The 23,686-nt window shown below is 41.9% G+C and overlaps 1 long non-coding RNA gene across 2 annotated transcripts; it reads left to right on the forward strand.

Annotated features, from left to right (window-relative positions):
• The first annotated feature begins 11,424 nt into the window (after nt 1-11,424).
• LOC125613340 lies at nt 11,425-23,076 on the forward strand. Of its 2 annotated transcripts, XR_007343872.1 has the most exons (5): nt 11,425-11,600; nt 12,227-12,409; nt 19,363-19,479; nt 19,762-20,165; nt 22,870-23,076. It is a non-coding gene; the product is annotated as an uncharacterized LOC125613340 (long non-coding RNA). The 2 variants fall into 2 exon arrangements; XR_007343871.1 differs by having other exon boundaries at nt 19,363-20,165.
• The last annotated feature ends 610 nt before the right edge of the window (nt 23,077-23,686 follow it).

A 23,686-nucleotide genomic window follows, 5' to 3' on the forward strand; every position in this document is an offset into this window, starting at 1 on the left:
GTTGGTCAATGATCTCAGCAGCCAGGTCTCTAAGGAAATTCCAAGTTGCCCACAAGCATTTCAAGAGTCCTGAAAATTCTCTAATGAACTAACCCAAACCCACAAGGGCACAGTTTTAACAGGGCCAGATTGGCCCATAAGGTGTGGAGGTATTTATTCCACTGGGCCCCTGTGTTTGCTGGGAACTTCGTGAAGTTTGGGGATCCTTTTATGGTGCTCAGTAGCTCTCTGAGGAAGAACTGGGTTTGTCTGATGCCTTCCCATCCTCCCAAGCACCCCTCCCTCTGCCTCCAAAAGTCTGTTTGATTGCTGTTTCAGAGCACACATTAGGCAGCAAAACCAACAAGAATCTCTCAGATCTTCTACCACAACTTCTGTCCTCCCTAGCCCCATCCTGAGTGCAGAACTTTGGAGGAGGGCACCCTTGGGGGAGGACAGAGAGGGACAAGCTGCCCTTGCTGTTGGCTTCACCTCTAACCACAAGAAAAATTTCCACTGATTCCATTATTTCTGGGAAGAAGCCACAATATAGGAAGAGACTTTCTGTTGAGAGAAGAGAGATGTAGTGTGGTGAGTGAGCAAAAAAGGGAGAAAAGGAAAGGAGAGTGAGCCAGAAAGTTAAAAGAGAGAAACAAAGAGAGGCAGAGAGAGAAGGAATAGCAATGTTAATGGGCAATGTTAATAGCTATCTGTTAATGGGCAGGGCAAACCTGTCTGGGCAGGTCTCTGAGTAGTGAAGTACACGATGGAGGTTTATTTGCAAATTTATAAATGAATCATGTTTGGTCAATGTGTATGGACTTAACTACACTATGATAGAAATTTCCTTTTGAGTCTAATTAAAGTAACTTCAATATTCATGAGGGAGAAGGTTTGTAAGACCTCACAGTTGTTTGATTCATTATTAAATAAAATCTGAAAGGTTTTTTTTCCAGACAGCCCCATGATGCCATTCCCACCCTGAAAAATAATAAATTATCAGACATGTAAATACCTTGTCTTGTAGGTACCAGATGAACTGTGGGTTCTCTTCTAATTAAATGATACAACTTCATGGCGTTCTATTTTATTCCTAAAAATAATGGAGTGCCAAGGAGTCAGGATTATTGATAACAGGGGTAATTTGTAATCCCATCTGATTCTATTTTTCAAAAGTCACCATTTGCACACTTTGCTACTTAGATAGTTAATTATTTCCAGTGCACCTCAGAAAAGATTGAAACTTTTATGCTGCTATGACCTAAGCCCAGCAGCAAACCAAGCAGGCCCTCCCAGACATTCCTAGCACAAATGTTACTGTTGTTTGGACATGGACATAGTGAGACACTTCCCTCATCCCAACATAACTAAAACACACAGGAAGTAATGCCATCCTGAGAGTTAAACTTTAAAATGCAAACATAATGGATCAGAACAGATATGAGTAATATTCTGAGACCCTTAAGAGATGGCATAGGGAAGAGGAGACACCAGTGAAGGAAGCATTTCCACAGACAAGAGAGGAAGACAGTGTATACAATGACATCAGAAAGAGAAGGATATGAAGTAGACCGAGCAGGTAAGGGTACAGGGAGTGGCTCCTTCCTGCCCTTAAAAAGTGAAAAATGTCTTCACATCATGCATCATCACAGTCCTTCACAGGCTGAACATCTATGGATCTTCTCAATATGCATCCCATCCTGGTTGTGGACACTGCTGGAAGAACTTTGGTCAGTAAGACAAATTCATATTCTCTCTCTCTCTCTCTCTCTCTCTCTCTCTACTGGGGATTGAACCCAGAAGTACTTAACAACTGAGTCATATCCCCATCCCTTTTTAGTATTTTATTTAGAGACAGGGTCTCACTGAGTTGCTTAGGGCCCTGCTAAGTTGCTGAGGCTGGCTTTGAACTTGTGATCCTCCTGCCTCAGTCTCCCAAGTCACTGGGATTACAGGCATGTGACATCGCACCCAACTTCTCGTTCACTTTTAAAGATCCATTTTTAACAACTGATCCCTTACCTACCTGTAAGATCTCCATTGTGATAACTTCCCTGAGTTTTTTACAGATTTTAAATTTAATGAAAATAATCATAATAAAGTAGCAAATAAGGCTTTGAGAATGTGAATCAATGCCAATTTTAGAATGTATTATTATTCCATAAGATTGTCACTTAACATTTGACAAATTCTTTTGCTATTTAATCAGAGACTGTGTCTTATGTCCTTTGGGAATCCCATTCATCAGTATTTCCTAATTTACTCATAGGCCAGACCAAGTTTGGGGTTAAAAAAAAAAAAAGGAAGGGGGTAGGGAAGAAAGAGTTTGGCACTTGTTTCTACCTAGGGGAGCTAGGACCAAGCTTGATGAATCCTGATAAATTAAATCAACAAGAGGTGCCAGTGCCAGTTCAGTGGGCCAGGGGAATTTTTTTAAATATAACTAGTGTCCATCACCTTTTATCTTGGGTCAGTAGACATGTTTGCCCCACTGACAGCTTGTTTAATCATTTACTCTGTTCACTGGAATGTCAGAGAATTCTCTGGGAGGATGAACTTAAAATTCGATTTAAATAAAAAAGAAATGAGAGGGAAGATATAGTTTCACAATTTATTGAAAACTCATATTCTGTTGGTAAATGGTATCTTCCTGTGACAATTGAGGACCCACGGGCTCTACCCTCATCCCTCTATTCCCCTGTTTTGGTCAGGTTTTGCATTACTGAGACTAAAATACCTGACAAGAACAACTTAGAGGAGGAAAAGTTTATTTGGAGCTCACAGTTTCAGAGTTCTCAGTCTGTAGATGTCTGAGTCTATTGCTCTAGGCCCAGCACATCACCGGCAAAGAGCCCAGCAAAGGAAAACTGCTCATCTCGTGGTGAGGTCAAGAAGCAGAGTCAGAAAGGAGGAAGGGGCTGTGGGACAGATGCAACCTTCTAGGACATGCCCCTAGTGACCCTCTTCCTTCAACCATGCCCCACCTGCTCATTCAAACTAGGATGACCACAGCTCTTACATGTGATCAGTTACCTCCAAATATTCCTGCAGAAAAACAGGAGCTTTGGGGGGATACCTCATATCCACCATCATCACATTCCCTGTCTTCGAGAGGTCAACCACCAAATATCATAGAGCCATGGGTCCCAGATGTGCCTCTCACGAAAGGTCATGTTTCTGCACTAGGAAACACCAGAATGTAAACTCCAGAAACATCTGCCATGTTTACCAGTGCATCTCCAGCACCTGTCAGTAACCCATAGTTTGTATTCAATAAATATTTACTAAATGAATGAGTGGCCATTTCCAGTTGTCCATCACCAAGTCTGTTCACCAAACACTTATAGACTCAAATTTAGAATCTGCTCCCCTTAATCCCCTAACACTTTATTACAAGAACTGAAAATTTGAAACTTGCAATCAGCTTTTTGTCTTCTTCTCTGGGTCATATATTGGTTCCTACCAACTTCTCCTTCAATGTATCTGATTATCTCTTTTGTCCCCCTGCCAATAGCCAAGGCCACCATTTATACCTCAAGTTATTAATATAATATTGTTTCTTTTTCCAATTTTCTATTTTCTCTCTATTCCATACCTCCAGCACACTGGTAATGATCTAAAATGCTGAATTCATGGCGGAGCTCCCTTACATCTAGACTACAATGTTTTCACGTTTGTGTTAAGACCAGGCACACAGATAGGAATGTACAAAGGAGCAAACAAAGAGTGACCCTCTGCCAATAATACTTTTGAGATCCTGGGAAAATTTGCCTCGTAATGCTGTATCTCTGTTGTCTCATCTGTAGAATTTGAGACTTGAAATAGATGGTTTTCAAAGATATGTCCAAACTAAAATACCACAACTTCCTATATTAATTTTACATTTCTAGTCCACTGATACTATATGTCCACTTTTATCCCAGACAGGTGAGTCAGCTTCCACTCTAATAAAGCCTTCTCTTCTGTCCCCAGAAGACTCAATGACAGCACTTAATTTCAGCTCATCCTGCATTTTTTTTTCCACATGATACATCATGCCCTGCCTCCTTATCCGTCCAAATTCTGTGCTTCCTTCAAGGTCTAGTTCAAGTCTAGTTCAACTTCCATGCAACCTTCCCTCACTCGTTTTAGTCAGATTTTTCATGACTGTGACTAAAGGATCCAACCAGAACAACTCTAGAGGAGAATATGTTTACTTGGTGCTCACAGTGTCAAGAGGTCTCAGTCCATAGACAGCAGGCTCCATTCCTCAGGGCTCAAGGTAAGGCAGGACATCATGGCAGAAGAGTGTGGCAGAGGAAAACAGCTCAGTGGTGATCAGGAAGCAGAGAGAGAGAGAGAGAGAGAGAGAGAGTATCTATGCTCTGGATACAAAATATGTACCCCATGGCCACGCCCGCACTGGCCCACTTCCTCCAGTTACACCCCAACTGCCTCCAGTTACCACTTAGTTAATTCCACTAGGAATTAATTCACTGATTAGGTTAAGGTTATAACCCAGTTGTTCTTCCTCCAAACCTTCTTGCATTGTCTCACAGGAGAGCTTTTGGGGGTTACCACATCCAAACCATAACACTCATCCACACTGGCAGCCCTTTTTCCATGTCCCTGTAGCAAAGTACCATATGATCTCTCCAAGAAAGACCACTCCTAGAGAAAAAGCCACTGCAGGGAAGAAACAAAGAATCTCAGAAGGAAGGGAGTGGTACCCCGCTCTCAACCTTTAAAGTCATGTGCCTAAATTAAACATTTAAAGCCAATTCTTACTTAACTAGGTTTTAGGTTTACATGTATAAATGATATATGGAGAAAAATTTATCCTCCTGGTAATTAATATAGTATTCATTATTTTCCTTTTTAAAAATAGTATATGTTACAAGAAATAAAGGGGATTCTTAGGGGACTAAGGATGTAGCTCAGTGCTACAGCGTTTGCTTAGCATTCACAAAGCCCGGGTTTAATCCCTACTACTACAAAAAAAAAAAAAAGGTGGAAAGGACATTTCCTATGTATGAATCCCCTGAGAATATGTTTAAGTAACAATAGGTGGATTCTCAATGCCCTTGAAGGAGGGTACTTCCTAGTGTTCATTTTACTGTGGAATATTCTATAGTAACAAGATATCGCACGGGACTTTTCCTATTGTCTAGAATTTTTGACAAGGCTCCAAGCTGAGAACAATAGAGGAAAAGTAGCCTCACATTCCAAGCTGACTTGCTGAACACACCCAGGACTTATTAAAACATAACCACATTGACCTTGTGATTTTCAGCCCCAATGTACCTGCAGCCTATTGAAAAGAAGTTTAGAAGCATAATTGAACACAGAAACTGGGGCCTAGTTCTAACAGAATTACAAGTATGTAATCCTTTGGGGGAAAAAATATTATATTCAGGTTAGAATGTCTCTGATTAGCTTTGGTCTGAATGGATGGCACAGAGTTTAAGACCATGTCCTTGGAACTACATGGCCTGGGTTCAAATCATTGCTCTGCCTTTTACCAGCCAGGGAACCTCAGGAAAGCTACCTCATCTTTGTGATTCTGTTTTCTCATCCTTAAAAATGCAGATAATAACAGTATCTATTTCATAAGGTTTTGGAGAATTAACGAAGTGTTGCTTATACTGTGCTTCACACAGAGCCTGTCCGTTAGTCAGTGAATGTGAGTTATTGTTATGTACCAGACATTCAGCCAGCCAGCAGCAGAAACTGAACTCAAGAAGGCATTTGCTTCTCCATCTAGAACACAAATATTTATTCTTTATATGAAAAATTATTTCCCTGTTTCAAATGAAATTTTTCTTCCCAAGTAAACAACCATAAATCTCAAGTACACATCTGGATTGCAGTAGCTCACAGGGAGATCCATGCAAGGATGATGAAAAACCAGTTTTGCGGTTTCCCCTAAAACTTTGTTGCTGGTAGAGGGGCCCCCTAGTGGGAGAATAACCCATACAGTTTTACATCTTTCCCTGATTCCATCAATGAGCAAAGTTTCTTTTTTTCCCTTCTATTTCTTTATGATTATTGTCTATAGTTGTTTTTTAAAAGCACGCGCACACGTGTGCGCACGAGCGCACACACACACACACAATAAATTTTTAAAAACCCAGAAGACACAGGTAGTAGTGTGAAGAGTCACATAGGTAAACCATGTCAGGAACTGTGGGAATCACACCTTATTCTTGGGAAGGTTGTTGCTTCTGTGAACAAAGATGACTCTGCTCTTAAGGATGACATCACAGAGTGCCTTCCCAGTTAAGCACTGAGCTTAACTTCTCAGTTAAGCACATACATTTCTATTTTTCCATGTTACCTATAACTTTCCACGTTAGCAATGCCACATTTTGCCTGTGTTAGAGACCCTTCCTCTGGCTGTGTGAAAAACACAGACCTTCTCTCTTTTCTAACTTGACCTATCTTGCCACAGATGGCTACTCTGACCTTGGATGTCTTACAGCCATACTCAAATCAACTGAGCTAATTGTCTTACACACTCTTAGGAATGATGCAGAGGCTCCACCTCTAGGACAACAACACCCTATTTCTAAAAAGGCCTGTGGGAAATTTACAGGGTCATGGTCATATTATTTACATGCAAATGGGAAAAGAAAATCCTTTCCAGCAGGCCACATTCCAGATACAAACACCAGAAGAGGTTATAAATACACAAGAGGGATACACTGTCTGTTAGTATTATCTGATGCCTAGGAAGGTGAGCCAACTGCTTTCATGGTAACAAAGGATTTGAGCAAAATCCTATGACCTTTGGCAGTTAATGTTTTCCTTATGTTAATTTTATAGACAGCAAATTTTGCCTAAATGTTTAAACAAAGCATAATATAAAGTAGATGTATTTTTGAGAGCTCCACTTGTGATCACTTTTCTGTGCTGCACTTAGAGCATCAGGAAGCAGCAGACTGGTCTCCAGGGTTCCTCAAAAGCATTTGCTGACCTCCTTGTCAATAGGAAGTTACCAGTAAACATTCAACCCACTACCTCCTCCAAGTTCAAGTTCACTGTGAAGTTTGGATCTGATAATTTTAGAGCAAAGTTCAAAATCAGTCCATCATCATCTTTCATTTCTAGTTAAAAGTTAACAGGTTTTTATGTTTGTTTAATTTTATTTGGCTTGCAGATTCAGATTCCCGAGGTTTATTAGTCCCAAGGAATGGAAAACTTGATCTCCTATCACCTGAGTACTCCGAAAAGAAAAACACCTGAGTTGCTGTAGGGGGAGAAAAGTTGATCCACAGCGCCATCTCCTGGTCAGTCTGGTGTGTTGCACAAGCATGTTAGACACTAAGCCCTTGCTGAAAGCAAATTTCAGGCCATATCACACCATCAGTGGTTTTGGTAAATTATACCTAAAATATGAAAGTGTGAGTGTAGCCTTTGAGAAATCCTGAGGACATTGATTGGTGAAAAATATTAAAACCCACCAGTGTGGTGTAAACCCAGTTGCACTAAAATCTAGCAAGAACTTCAGGTGTTAAAAAGGGAAAAAACTTTTATAACAATGTGAGAAAACATCCAGTAGAATACTATTAGGAGAGTAAAAGTCGAGTATATATTAGAGTTACAAGAATATAAAAATAAGGGAATGTGGAAAACAGAGGGATGTATGAAGATGGCAACTGATATAATTGGTTTGTTTTTCTGATGTCACAAATTGTCCATGTGACAAGTGAGGCTAGATAAGCAATCAATAAGTTGTTGGTTGTATGAAATTTTACTAGATACAAAAAAGGGATTGATCCCAACTTTCCCAAGTCTCACTTCTCTTTGATGTAGTTTACCCACAGGAAACATTCTCCCAAATAGAAACAGTATAACAAACTGACTTGATCACAATCTACCCACCCACCTTTTCTTTCCTGCATGAAAAGCAAAGCACGTGGCTTCTGATCTTAGCTCTTATAAGAATTCAATCTAGTTTCATTCATGCACAAGATTTTACCTGCCAGTCACATAGTCCCTGCAACAATCATTTCCAAACTTTATTTATATAGGATCTCTTAGAGGGCTTTTTAAAAACAAATTTCCAGGCCTCAGTCCCAGTCTACTACAGCAGAATCCTAGGGATGAAATCCAACAAATTGCTCTCCTAAGTTATTCTGATTGCAACCAGCCTGTGAGCTGGCCGCAGGACCACAGCTGTATCTTATTGAAACAGGATGACAGACTCAATCAAATCCTTGCCTTGCTGGTCAGTCTACATGCTTACAGGAGATGTGGCTTCAACTCCAGGTCATTAAAGGCAAACATTCTTTATTACAAAGTTTGTTTACACTTAATACATTTTCTTTGGGTACACCATTTCCAATTGAGAAAATAACCCAAGTTATATATAATTTGTATAGAAAGCATGGCTTTTCGTATGAGTTAGGAAAGTCAGGATCATTTTAATTTTGAAAAAAAAAAATGTCTTGGATAATGGGGAGTGGAGTACACACAGTTGCACATGGGAGGAACCCTTGGTAGGCCAAAGGATGTTCTTGGGTGACTCAGGAACATTAAACGTGGCAGTGGGGTAGCAAGACTGAAAGATGGAAGTTTAATTAAATGCATTTACAGTGAGTTTGGATGTGAATTAATAAAGCTAAAACTACGAATTGAAAGGAGGTGATCCAAGAATCCCATTTTCAGAAAGAGGATTCCTACATCCCTTAGTGATCACTAGTCCATCCCCACCCTTTGTCTATTCCCACTCTTATATCCCTCCTCAGGGCCCACATACCATGGTATCAGAGCAGGCTCTATAATGTGTTTTCTGACCCTCTGTGCAACAGAGTCCAATGTCCCCATGGGCAGATGGCACCCTAAACTTCCCATGTCCTGATTCATCTAGAATAGGACTTTGTCCATAATGAAAACTGACAATCCCTTTCTCCTCCATTTAAGGATTTTGCCTTTTGCTGTTTGAAACGTGGTACCCTCAAGTGAATGAAACAGTTATTGGATTTTGTATCCAGTTTTGTGCAGCAACTTTAGGTGTGTGTTTTTGTGTGCTTGTGGGAGGTGTTTAGATAGCAAGAGCCCTGTGAGGTTCCCAGAGAGGGAGCGAAGCAAAAGATAAAGTGGAAAGTACAAATTATGGCCTCCTGAAAGCCAAGTGCTCTGACCAAGAAGTTCAAATGTTAGACGAGCTACTAGATAGACAGATAATGCATTTTTCTGCTATTGATGCTGAATAATATTTATACCTACTTCCATGCACAGAAAAGCCATGCTTCCTTCCAATGTTAACAATAAAAATGACCATAATTATTCTTCTCATTGAAATGATGCCAATGTAAAACCAAATATAAAGATGAAGTTAGTCAAAACCCACGCCAAATTAAATACTCAGGAAAAAAAATCTCACTTTGTAGTTTTTGCCTGGCCTAACAGAGTTGCAAAGGAATGGTCCAAATAATTCTCTGTTTTCTCATAAATGGTGCAGGTAGAGCCCAAAATGAATACTTTTACAGATTTTCTAAATATTGCTTCAAATACAATTTACTCTGGATTTTCATTTTAGGCCCTAGTGTTTGTAACTTTTCTTTATGTGTTTTTTCCAGTAGGTTGTCCTTGAAAAATTAGTAGGGACTATGTCTCCTTTTAAAAATTGTTTATTCTGATTGTTTATTTGAACATAGAAAAGTGTGCAAATCATAAACGTTAAGTCAATGAATTTTCACAAACTGAACACAACTTTGTAATTTTTCTCTGTGTCTCACACGTTTGTACTTCTATTTTAATAAGATAGGTGGACAATAAATATATCAAATAGTTGGTCAAGAAATGGAACTTTCTAGCACCTCAAAGCCCATTTCATACTTCCTTTCAGTCATTGCTCACCTTGCAAGAGTAACCTCTATGCTGACTTGCAGGTGCAAGGTTTAAGTCAGTTCAGTTGGTTATCGCTTCCTAACAACAAACCCTAGAGCCTCAGTGTTTCATGGTCACCCACCCCTGGTAGCTGTATAGGCAATTCTGCTCATCTTGGCTGGGCTCCCTCCCTTGTCTAAGGGCGGGGGCAGTGCTGCTGTAGTATGCTGGCCAGAGCTTGGGAATGGGTGGCAGAGGATAAGAGAACAAAAAGAAGCTTGCAAGCCTCCTGTTTGCTCAAGAGACTGACAGCAGGATTAGATTGGAGCTAGTAAAGTGAGCCACACAAATATAGAGTCAGCTTTTGTCTTTACCAAAAACTTTTCTATTTTGTTCAATGTGGAATTTGACATTAATTTTAATTTTTGAAAACATTACATTAGAATATTGTTTTTCTTGATTACTGAGGTTTTGGGTACTTCTTAAATTTCTGTGACTGAGTAAGTGTCTTTGCCCTCCCTGTAGTCCTGGTCTTACTGGAGACAGATACTCCCAACCACAGTCACATGGCAAAGAGCATGGATTTCAGAAAGATAATCAGAGTTATTCATGTAATGGATTTATCCCAATTAATTTTGGCCATTTTTGTATCACTTCTGGACTCTAACTCTCCTAGTTTATCTGATCACCACCCCCAATATTCCCTTGGCTATTCTTGGCTTCACTTTTCTAAGTGATTTTTAGTAGTTAGTCAATTTCCACAAAAGAAAAAGCCTGCTGGATTTTTTTACTGGGTTTGTTTTAAATTATAGACTACTCTGGGGAGTAGTCTATAATATGATATGCCTCCATGTCTTAAATTTTTCTCTGTGTCTCACACGTTTGTACTTCTATTTTAATAAGATAGGTGGACAATAAATATATCAAATAGTTGGTCAATAAATGCACTGTTAGCACGAGGCTTCATCCTGAATATTTTTCAGCCAGGCTGCACATCTCAGAGGCACCTGTACTCATTCTTCTCTGCCATCTCTTCAGACCTTGCATGGGCTCTTCCCTCAAGTGGGTAGAATTCCCTTCCTGCCCTCTGTCCCTCCTACCTGACAAAACCTAATCTTCCGTGACAGACTCACTTCAAATGTCTTTGTCCTGAAGAAGTAGCAAATCCTCTTTGTGGTCTCCACTGCATTCTCTCCCCTGATGTTTAGTCTCCACTTTGTACTGTGATGAGCTGCTCAGATACCCATAAACTGGGGGGTGCTGATTACAGCCAGCCCGGCAATAAGTAGACTTGTGTTAGGTAAATGAAAACAACCTCCTTTTTTTATTGAACTATTTGGTTTAAGTGGTTTGCTTTAATTTGTGGAACTTCACTTGGATTTAACTTCAGTCAAAGGAAAAAAGTGTAATGTCCCCCTTTAACAAACCAGTACATGCCAATCTAATTTGTTTTCGCTATTCATTTTTATTTGAAAATATTCATTGACATTCAGCCCCTTGACAATAAGGACATACATTGGTGTGATTCACGTGACAGTTTCTAAGTAAGTTTAGGAAAAAAAAAAAATCAACAGCCTTTTCTCAGCTACAAGTAAGAGTTCATGAAAAAGCCTGTGTCCTTTCAGCCTCTAGATGGCAGTGTCGCTACCACTGTAATCAGCCTAACCAAGCTGGTGCTGTCACTCAGGAAGTGGGGGAGACAATCTAGACCATGCTGTGAACCTTAACTAGCTGTTGGCAGAAAAATGAAGACCAAAACTCAGCCCAGAAGAAAATGGAATTATGGGGAAAACAACATGTGGAAAATGGTAAGGAATGCTATTTGACATTATTTCGATGAAAGTTTAGCAAGAAGCTGAATTAACAGGCCACAAAATCAGTGAGAAAAGATTTGCAGAAGCAGAGACTGGCCAGACAGTGTTGAGAAGGAAAGGAGTCTCCTGTCTACCCTGAACAGCTGGAGCCCAGCCCCTCAGGTGGAATGGGAGGAGGTGTGGGCTGGCAGGAGAACTGAGCCCTTGGTAACTGTGTTCTTGAGTTCTGCTGTAGGGAGCAAGATATGGAGGCTTCAGACAATATTGACTGGGGCTCCATTCCACTGCTTTTGGTTGGAACTGCTGTCAACTCCAAAGTTATATGGGACCTTACTCAAGTTTTGCTCTGCATTTGAGAGGAAGAAGGCAGAGGACATCTATTTCTATATGTGCTATACAAGAAAATTGGATTTTTTTCATTGAATTCTCACAACAACTTCACAAATTAGGTAATGTAGTCTCATTTTATAGATAAGAAACCTGAGGCTTAGAATGAGGCTTATTCATGGCCAAAAAGAGAGGAGAGATTAAAACCCAGCGCTATTGCCATGACCCCAGGCTGAATCCCAAGGAATCCCACCATCTCCTGGGAATAAATAATTCATGCTTTTTCTTCCTAGAGTTGCTATGGAATGGGAAGAGAATGTGCTCATGGACACCTCCCACTCAGTGTCTGGAGCACAGTCCACACTCAGTAGTGAGCACTCAGTATAAGAGGAAAGAGGTCCCTTCTCACCGATTTTCTCTGGACTCTCAGAAATGATACAGAGCTTAAGAATGGGCCTTGCTCTTTTGTTTACCAGGTAAGTGACATCCTCCCACCCAAAGAGGAACCTTTTAGGAGTCCTGGTGGGAGGAAGCAGACCAGGTGGTAGGGGACCCTGAATAACCTGCCTCAGAGATCTCTAATCCAAGACTGGTTAGTTTTCCTTTCTGGGTGGGAAGAGGAGGCAAATCTTTCTAGTTACAATTCCGAGTTGGATAAAGGGATTTCCAGGCTCAAAGTGTAAATCAGGGTGGAATTTATTTCCACAGAGAGCTGAGGTGACTCCTGTAAAGCAAATCCATGAGTTTCCTGGGCCCATCCCCAACAAGTCACTCATGGGCCCTGAAGAAACTGATTGATTAATAAACCTTAAGGAGGCTGCAGGTCAAGAGCATCAGTGTTCTCCTATCAGGACTGGCTTTATTTTTAATGTCACAAATAAATTGTTTCAAGCTCAGATAGGGAAACTGAGGCTGAGAGGCAGCCAGGGACAAAGTAATTCCATAACTAAGAGCACCAAGCTCTCTGGGCCTGAGGATACAGAAAACCTGTCCTTGTTACAACACAAGATCCACTAAGAAGCTTGCAGTAGCATTTTAATTTTGTGGTTAAAAAAAAAAACCTGAGTAATTAAGTCACTTGCCTATTTTTCATTTTCTGCTAGCAACTCCACAAAAACTACTAAGAACAAAGACTCTAGGGCCTAGGCCAAGCTACTAGATTCAGAAGATGCTGCAGTGGTTTTGAGATTCTAATCACCACAGATGACAGTTCATGTGAACAGAATCAGCTTCTTTATTTCCCTCCCTGAGGAAGCAAAAGTCTTAAAACAGACTAAAATGGAGAATAACAGCAAAGTTTTTAAAAGAGCTAATATGAACTCCTAGCTTCTCCTCTGACAACCTCACCACCACCACTGACATCAGCCCCTAGGCCTAGGAAAGGAAGGAAATAAGAAGAACTTCCCACAAAGCCCCTGAGGAGAGGTGAGGGTGGCAGGCTCCCCCCCAGCTGGGGTTCCTTCTGCAGCCGACCTCAGGGCATGTCTGCCAGTCAGTCATGGGGAGAAAGGAAATACCCCACGGGCAGGGCACAGTCAGGAGGGAGGGTCAGAAGCCAATTCTCGGCTTCCTGCAGAGTTAAGTTTTGTAATGACGCAGATTGGTTGAGTGTCCACTAACCCAGCACAGTATGAAGATGGTAGCTGGGACTTGGGAGGACTTGTCAGTCCCAGGAGGACATTTGGAGGAGAGGAAAGAAGAATCTTCTGGGTTTCAACCCCAATCTCTTACTTTGTGGCCTTGGATGAGATATATCCTAGTTCTGAGCCTCAGTTTCTTATTAGTAAAATGGGGATATCATTACCTAATTCATAAAGTTATGAGAATTAAGTGAAAGAAAAGTCTTCAAGATCCTTACAAAGAATAGGTGATTAATAAATGGGAATGAGTGTGAAACCACCTTCCTGGAATGAGGGGCCAGTGGCTGCCTGTGAAATAGCAGGGTACTTCCGAAAATGCCTGGCTTCAAGCAATACCTATTCTAGCAGGGAGCACCCCCAGAGATGTGAACTCAATGGTGCCAAGAAGCACATGGAGCCACAGAGAAGGATGCCTTCCCCACCACTGGCATGCAGACAACCATAAAAAGAGACTTCTCTGTCACTGGCAGCCACCAAGGAAATTAGGGGTACAATGATAAGAAAATCATGTTCAATTATAAAATATATCCCATTTTGTAGCCCTTTGTATCTGTCTTCTATTGCTGCTAGAGCAAATTGCCATAATAGATTAATTGTCTTTTAGTCCTGTGGGCTACAAGCCCCTTGGGCCCCATAGGACTGAAGTCCAGGTGTCAGCAGGGCTGTGTTCCTTAGTGGAGCCTCTAGTGGAAAATCCATTGCTCTGTTTATTCAGGTGCTGGCAGTTCCATGGAACTGAAGGACTGAGGTCCCTGTTTCCTTGCTGGCTGCTAGCTAGAACCACCACTAGTTCCTAGACAACCCTGGTCCTTGCATGGAACCCCCTGTATTTCTGCAACAGGTCATCAAACCTTCCTCTTACCACCATCTTTTTGACCCTTCTTCCATTATCACATTTCTCTCTCTAACTACAACCAAGGAAGTTTGTCTGCTTTTACAAATTAGACTGAGCCTACCCAGCTAACCCAGGATGATCTCCCACCTCAAAATCCTCAAGGTTAATCACACTGGCAAAATCCCTGTTACCTTGTAAGGTGCTGTGGTTTTGATATGAGGTGTTCCTCACAGTTCCTGTTAATGCAAGAATATTCAGAGGAGAAATGCTTGGATTGTGAAAGCTGTAACCTGATCAGTCCATCGTAGTTTAAATGGGCTTGATTGGGTGGTGTGGGACCTGACTAGAACAGGTAGATCACTGGGGGCATGGCCTGGAAGGGTTCATCTTCCCTGTGGCCCCTTCCCCCTCTCTCTATCTGCTTCCTGGATGCTGTGAGAGGAACAGCTTCCCTCTGCCCTGCCCTTCCTATATGATGTGCTGCCTCACCTTGGGTCCAGAGCCATAGAGTCAGCCATCTACGGGTTGAGACTTCTGAAACCATGAGCCCAAAATGAACCTACCATCATCTAAGTTATCATTTTCAGGTATTTTGGTCACAATGACGCAAAGTTGACTAAAACACGAGGTAGTACATTCACAGGTTCTGAGAATTAGGATGCATATGTCTTTGGGAGGTCATTTTTCTGTCTACCACATCATTGTACATTCAAATATTTATTTAGTACCTTTACATGCCAGGTACAGTGCTAGATGCTGACATAAGATGTCAGTACCAGTAGTATGGGGCAGGGTAAGAAGACTGGGGTAGGGGTGCCACACACTGGGACTTCTGACTTGGAGTTCTTTTGTAGTACTCTAGGGGTTCCACTTACATGAAATCGGATGCAGATTGTAACATGCCCCACCTCCTAACACCCAGGAATCCCCACCTCCTCACTGACTTATGCTGGTCTGGAATTGCTGGAGGTCTCTAGATAAGGTCATTCCAGTTTTCTGGGAAGTAGGAACTAAGCTTACTGGGGAACTAAGACAAGGATCATGCTAGATTCAGGTCCAGACTTCACAGAAAAAACAAGAACAGGTGGGATCTGCGGCATTCAGAGAGCCCCCTGGGAATAGTGCTGCTCCTGCCCTTTACCCTTTTCCCTCAGAGAACAGGAGAGGGAAATGCCCAAGTCCTCTCAGGCCACTTATAACTACATGTCATAAAAGAGAGATGGGGAAAGACATTTAAAAAGGTTGGTTTCTCACTAACTGAAGCCCCTTCCGGTGGAGGCTCCCTGGCCTATATTTTGCAGCTCCAGGGCTCATGGGAGCCACCAGCTTGCTTCTTTTTTCTTTTTTTCTCAACCACAAGGATGGTGAGTCAGCACAGTGGTTAGTTCTCTGCTGAGAGGCCTCAGCCCTCAGCAGAGCTCTAGGTGGGGCAGCCTCCAGCCCAGCCAGGCCCAGGGTCCTGCCCTGGCATTCCATGCAGTCCTGGGCCTCCAAGATTGGCTGGCACCCTACACTAAGCTACTTATCTTGCTGAATACAGTGCTACCAAAGCCATGGCAGGAGAGGTGAAGGATAAATAAGAAAAGGAGTCATCAGCCCAGTCTGACAAGCACCAGTTAGCATTTGGTCAACAGCAACTTGGGCTCTTTGCTCAGGTCAAACTTGAAATCCGAGGGAATTGGCAAGGTGCTATCCCTTCCTCTGGTCTGGAATCTATATCTAGAAGCCAAGCCCTGACTCCTGAGATCCAGGTAAAGTCCACATCCCAGCATCAGATTCTGCCCTGACAGACTTCAGAGTCCCTTGCAGCTTCCAGGAAGGGTATTCAGTACCCTCTCGGTTAAAAGTATTCTCACTACAAACACCAGAACGCCAGCTATGTTGTCACTTCTGCTCCTACCACATAAAACTGGCTGGAAAAGAAAGCTTTTAGGGAGTGATTTCCCCCAAAATATGTAGCATTTTAAAAAACCTCTCCTATACCCTTCTTCAGAGTTAAATTGCTAACAGCAGTCCTGAGTGACACCTAACAAGTCGGCAGTAAAAAGGAAACTCATCAGCAATTATAAGCTCTAACTAACAGCATGTGGCTTGGAAAACAAGTCTTCCTTTAAATCCACACCTCATCTCTGGATTATCTTGTCTAGAGGTCTTACAGGGTATGCCTCAGTGTTCTGTTAAGGACACTGGCTTCCAGATATGGAAACAGGGGGTTTTCCTCTCTAATCTTTCCCTAATACGCACCATTACAATGATTAGGACTCTAACACATTATGAAATATGTCTCTAATCACATGCAAACTTTGGCTTTAGTGATGGAAGACTACAGAGAATCATGGTGGTGGTGGTAGTGGTGATGATGATGATGATAATGATAAGGAAAGTACAAGATTATTTGACTCTCCTCAGCCTCAGATTGTTGATTACAGGTAGATGTGGCTACTAATCACAAAATTACATAATTTCCCTTTTATTCCTAATGTATGTTCATAAAACTTCCTGGAAAGGACTTTATTCCTCCTTCAAATGTCCAACACACAGTCTTCTTTACATTTTCCTACCAAGCTCCTAGGATTCAGCCCACTGAATTCACATTCAACCCTAGAAACAAGGTATAAGCTATTACTTCAAAGGAATTGCAATCCCCCAACTCAGAAAGTGTTCCCTTTTTGCACCCCCTCAAAACTGTCTATATCATTTTAATCGCCCAACTTTTGGGAAGTAGGAGCAAACTCTATATTTCTTTTCACTGGGATTAGCCCAGATCGTAGACCCTGTCTTTTTCCTAGGCATATGGCTGAGTCACTCTGAGCACAGAAAATCGATAGCACAAATGATCACAGGTTGTAGAACCTCAGCTCAGGAGAGAGATCACTGGTCGAGAAAGCTTGTGATATGCACTGTCCAGAAATCACAGAACACGTAGCCCTACTCAGTATTAATAATGAGTGTAAGACAGCTCTTACAGAGTAAGGGGAAGGTTCTATGTTCTGCCATGGAGATACAGAAACACATAAAATATTTCATTAATCAGAATTATAATGAGACAGAACCAGGGTGGCTTTAAAATGGATGTCCCTGTTGAGATAAGATCCTCTCAGGCAGGCAGGCAGGTGGATTTAGGCAGTGCTATCACCAGGGGAGCCTCATGTGCTTCTGGAAGACCAGGCTCCTGAAATAGAGAATTCAGGAACTTTCTTAACTGTCACACTAACTTTTAGGAACCCTTAGTATGGATGTCTGGTCATGTCTCAGGATTGGCCTAAATTCCACATGTGTCCTTAGAATGAGCTCTGCTCCAGCCCACTACCCTTCTCACTGTTCCTCCAACACCCCAAGTTTGTGCCTCCTTCAGAGGCCATGCCTGATGTCCCTTTGTCTGGAACATTCTTCCCTAGCTTCTTGGTATCTGGGCCCCTCTTGCTGCTTAGGCCTTCCTTCCTTTCTTGTTTTCTTATCACTGACATTTTCATAGACGGTTTTGTTTACTGTTTATTGTCTTATGTCACTTTATACAAGTGTGAGCTCCATGGAAATAGAGTCCTTGTCAACCTTGTTCACTGCTGTGTTCCCAGGGCTCAGATGCTGCCTGGCACAAGCTGGCAGTCAATAAACACTTGTTGAAGGAACCTGGGAAGACACATTCCAATGTCTATGTTGGATGGGCTGGGAGAGGAGACCTGAGGGAGAGATTAAAATAAATGGCTTCTGGAGGTAATCCCAAGTAGATGTGAATTCTGGTGGAGAAGGCAGGATCGGGCAGCTGGGCTCAAGTGTCTGGCAGAAAGGTTATTCAAGGTCAAGCTGTGTTACATCATTCCCATCTCCACCTGGGGAAGAAGAGAGCTAAAGTGAAATTAGGCCCCTGAAAGCCTGTGACAGAAATCTTGGGGACAGATCTTCTATCCAGAGGGCTTCCATGAAGACCCATCTCTGGGAACCACAACACCAGATGCTAAACTCCTACATTTCCAGAAAACCTTGCCCCAAGAGTGAGCTTTAGGGAGTACAGTACAGTGAGCCAGAAAATCGGCCTGGATCTCATCACTGCTGCATAGTGAGCTGTAAAGTGAACTAGAAACAAAGGGAGAGAGGTTTATTTTTTATCTTAGGTGTGTCAGATATATCTATCTACACACACACATACACACACACGTCTCTGTGTATATATCTGTCTATCTATGTATATACACAATGTACAGTATGATTTTTTTTATATTTATATACATAGTGAAATAATTACCACAATCAAGTCAATTAACACATCCATCATATCACAGTCATCTCTTTTCTTGTGACAGAGGTGCCTAAAAATCTACTCTTTTAGCACATTTTCATTACATAATACCATATTATTAACCATAGACCTCATGCTGTACATCAGATCTCTAGACTTATTCATCCTATAGAGCTTCAACTTTGTACCTTTGACCTACATCTCCTTATCGTTTCTCTGGTATCCACCATCCTACTTCCCAAGTTTTGACTCTTTTTTAGATTCCATATATAAGAGAAATCATACAGTTTTTTTCCCCAATGTATGGCTTATTTCACTTAGCAATTCCTACACGTTGACCGATGTTGTCGAGAATGGCAGGATTTTCTTCTTTTAAGGCTGAATAATATTCCATTGTGTGTAGAATTAGATCACATTTTCTTTATCCCATCATCCATCAATGGGCACTTAGGTTGTTTCTAAACCTTGGATCTTGTGAACAATGCTGTTTTAGAGGCTTAGGAAAGTGATCCCTTCCTAACACCAACAAGCCCTTATGCCTTATCCTAAGTCATGGAGTGGGAGACATAAGAAAAAGAAGGAAAGACAAAATGCCCTCTTTTTGGATCTAAGGAGTAGGTTAGATTAAATTCTTCCCCCTGCCCCATGACAGTTGTCAGAGCTGCAGCCCCTGCAGGCATGCCTTGCAAGAAATATTTTATAATTCATGTTTTCCAGATGAAACACTAAAGACTCAAATTGTAATTGGTGAGTAGTAGATAATGTGGTTGTCTGAGTGCCAAATTGCCATCCCAACTCAACCTCCTCCCTATGTCAGAGACCTGAGTCTTAAAGGTATGGAGTGGGCCGTGCTGGCGGGTGGGGGAGGCTGACCTCTTCTCCTACTCATGTAAGATAGTCTTAGTTGGATGAAGCCAGTTAGTTCCACCTGAGAGTGAGTTTGGGCTCAGTGGTTTTACAAAGCACCCTGGTGATTCTAAGGCACAGCCAGGGCTGGGGATCACTAACTACTCATGACAATTTCCATTGTTAACAGCATGGAAGGAGAGTGTTCCTGGGGCTTCTGAGAAAGCTGAATTTCTTCTTTCTATTTTCTATTTTTCTTTTAAAAAATAGATATAGTGTGTTGATAAAACAGTCTATGCTGCCCCTGGATGGGATGCCTGGAACCATGGGCCCTATTTTGAGAACAAAAGCCACTAAGGTTTGCGGAGAAAAAGAAGGGAAAAGACATGGATACTTAACATGTTACTGAGCAACTGAATTACCCGACCCCAGAACTTCCTTCTCCCTGGCCTTGCTGTTAAGTGAATCACTGAAGGTTGATTTAGCCATTACTTGAAGCTGAGAGCATCCTAAGTGACATGGTTATATAGAAAGTGGCTGATCTGAAGTCAAGCCAAGACCAGTTCTAAGGGAAAAAACTAGTGGAAGCCAAGAGTGAGGAGAAGCCAACCGATAATTGGGCGGTTATTTGAATGGGACCTTCAGGTTTCTGGACAGTTTTCAACTATTAAAAGGTAATTTGTTAGGGTTATGATATATTATCTTGAATTCCTTTCTTTGCTTTTTCTATTCATCAGGACCCCTTCCTGAAAATAAAGAAGATTATCTAGATAGTTAATTGCCAGGTTTAAAATACAATTGGAGAGGAAGACCAGGTTTGAAGTTTGGGTAGTTATTAATATTCATAGCAAATCTAAGGTTTCTGGATTGTCTTGGATTTCAGTAAAATTCTAGTAAATTTGCTCATTTAGACAATAACCTCAGTGATTAATGGGTCCAATCACTTTTTCAACTGGATTGAATCTTCAGTCTAGTAATTTTCCACATAGGGTCCTCTGAAAGAAACAATAGAAGAAAGATTTCTTTATAATTTGATCATTATGAAATAGTCAAATCTCCAGAGAAAAGCAGTCACCTGAAATATTAGTGCTTTTTGAAAGGTTCTTATACCATACATATCTCCATATGTAAACAGTTTAAGGATGTGGATTCCATATTTTTTTTAACTCTCATGCAAAATTGAAGTGGCTCAAAGTGTTAGCATCACCGTCTAGAAACTTCCTGAAGGTGGCGCTCAGTGGTGAGACTGAGCATCTGAACCAGCAATTTCAGCATCTGGAAAAAGTCAAGTCCAGCCTTTTCTTCTTGACAGAGTTAATTACCTTAAGTTAATGTACAGTGAAAGACTTCATGGCACAAAAAGAATAACCAAATTATAAAAGGTATAATTTAAAGGCTTTGTCAAGAGCTGTGATGATCACACCCTAGAAGATATAAATGTTCTGAAGTGGTACTGATGCTCTGCGCTGGGAGTGTCTGAAGGAGGAACAATGCCTGCATTAGTGTTCAGGCTCTGGAGAGGAAAAAGCTTTTTGGTCTGCAATTACTAGTCTGCTAGTCTCATTTTAGAACACATCTACTTGATGCTTGCTATTTTTTTTTCCACCACGCTTTTCTCCCTCTTATTTCACGTGTACATTCACATGACTAAAATATGCTTTGCTGGGTGTTGAAGCTGCTGCCTGATAGCGAGGCTCAGATCCTCACTTTGCAGCAGCATCCCCTTACCTTACACTGGGTCGGTGGAGCCCCAAAGTGCAAAACATGCCCACCTAGACCACTCCAAAGGCCATCCAGTTTGGATTTTTCTGCCCTACTTCCTGAACCTGTCTCTTTATGTGCATCTCACTCATTTTCTTGGATTTGCTTCATGAAGAAAGAGTACCTTCCAGAACAGGAGCTGCTTGCACTTTGTCTTCTATCATCTTGGTAGCAGCTGGCCTCCTTCTCTCAGTTTGATGTCACCTCCAATCCCAAGCCCCAGTACTTTACCACCTTGAGCTAAGATGGGCATGGAATGAATCTCCCCTGGCATATCCTCCTGCTTTTAGAGGGTCTCAGACCCTAAGCTAAAGTTGCTCTGGTTCTTGGCTTGACTCCCTGAAGATCATGTTAAATTCTACCAAGGAGAGCTCTTTTGAAGAATAAATTAAATACCTACTTGGAGCACCCCATCCCAGGTTTGAGAAGAAACTTCTGATTATCGTACTGTAACAGAGCAGGCCAGAGAGGCATTTTTATTTTAACAAAAGCATTTCTTTCCCAGGCACAGTGGCTCATGCCTGTAATCCCAGTGATTCAGGAGACTGAGGCAGGAGGATGGAAATTTAAAACCAGCTTCAGCAACTTAGTGAAACCCTGTCTCAATATTAAAATTAAAAAGGACTGGGGATATGGCTCAGTGGCTAAGTGCCCCAGGGTTCAAACCCTGGATGAGGAGGAGGAGGTCAAAAATATGTTTTCTTTTGTTAGAACTACCTCTTTCTTCACTCCCAACTCTTTCACTATTCTATTCCTCCATCTCTAATATCCTGTCTTTTGGTATTCTAAATTCTAAAGAAAGCTCTCTGCAATGTCCTTTCCTCTCTGCAGTTTAAAAGAGAACGTGTTTACCTAAAAGGAAGAAACAGATGCTGGCCCCAGGAAGTCCTGGCTCCTTTTGGTATGATAAGGAGGTAACAGGGACTCTAAAAAGAGGTGAAACCTATAAAATTTCCCTCTTTTTTTTCCCCAGTGTGCCCATTCCCCCTTTAAAAAGATTTTCTCACCCCAGAGACTTCCTAAGATGGAATTTTTCAAACAAAAAGTTTCTTCCTTCAAAGCTGACTTTGAATAAAACCTATTTTCCTACCAATGTGACTCAGACTATTTCTGAAGCAGGAAGTGGTGTAGCCTAATCTCCTCACCAGAGCAGTATTGGAGCCACCAGGTAAGATTGTCAAAGACCTTCAACTAGGCTGATCTATAAATGCAAAAAGGCAGCAAAGATGAAGACTGATAGAATTGGATTCCCAGTAAACATTGGCCAAACTCACACCTTCCATGGCTTCTAGAGCAACAGCTTCCTGCAGGAAGGAGGAGGATCTTTGTTTTCATTCCATCTCTGTGGCCTGACAGCCTGGCCTGATGTTATGGTTTAGATGTGAGATGTCCTCCTAAAGCTCATGTATGAAATGATGCAAGAAAGTTTAGAGGCAAAAATGATTGGGTTATAAGAGCCTTAACCTAATCAGTACATTGAACCCTGATAGGGATTAACTGGGTGGTAACTGTAGGCATTCGGGGTGTGGTTAGAGGAGCTGGGTCACTGGGGGCATGCCTTTGGGGTTTATATTTTGTCTGTGGTGAGGACAGTCTCTCTCTCTCTTTCTGCTTCAGGTTCCAAGTGCTGAGCTGCTTTCTCCTGCCACACCCAGTGCGTCTGCCAAAATGTTCTGCCTCACCTGAGGCCCAGAGCAACGGAGTTGATCATCTATGGACTAAGACCTCCCAAACTGCGGACCCCCACATAAACTTGTCCTCCTCTAATTGTTCTTGTTAGGTCTTTTGGTCACAGCAGGGAAAAGCTGACTAAAACCCCTACTTCCTACCTGCCGTAGTCTGGCTGGGCACAAAATCACGAGCCACTCAAGCAGGAACAAAGTTTATTTTTTGAAACTGCCGCCAATGTCAGGTACCGCCCGGGAAGAATTTTTTCTTCCACCCACGCGGCCTCCTCTCGGATCGCAGAGAGAGCTCCTCCCCCGGAACTCCCTCCTACTGTACTTCCCCAACCAATGGGAACTCTCCAGGAGTCCCGTAGCCGGCCTAGGTGAACAGCAGGAGTCCAATATCCATATGAATGCAAATCTTAACATAATCATATCATCTCAATGGCTAGCTGGCGTCACCTTTCGACCAAAAATGCCATGCATCATATACTTGGCTCTTAGCACCTACCACCTACCCTCTAGAGGCTTACTTACCTCAGAGTCAGTCATCCATAAACTGGGCCCACTGTGCTGACCCCACATGCTTTCTTTTAAAAAGCAATTTACCTGCACCCCTGCCTGGCCTAAGTCAATAGACTATGCTGCATAAAAACTTTTAGGAGAAATTCAGGAGAAAGGCTCATCCCTGCCAAAATGAAGAATTCAAGTTACACTGAAGTAGGGGCTTCTGTGATCCTTACACAGGATCAGATTCCAGAACTCAA

Source organism: Marmota marmota, unplaced genomic scaffold (genome assembly GCF_001458135.2).
Source record: "Marmota marmota marmota unplaced genomic scaffold, marMar, whole genome shotgun sequence".
Taxonomy (NCBI): domain Eukaryota; kingdom Metazoa; phylum Chordata; class Mammalia; order Rodentia; family Sciuridae; genus Marmota; species Marmota marmota.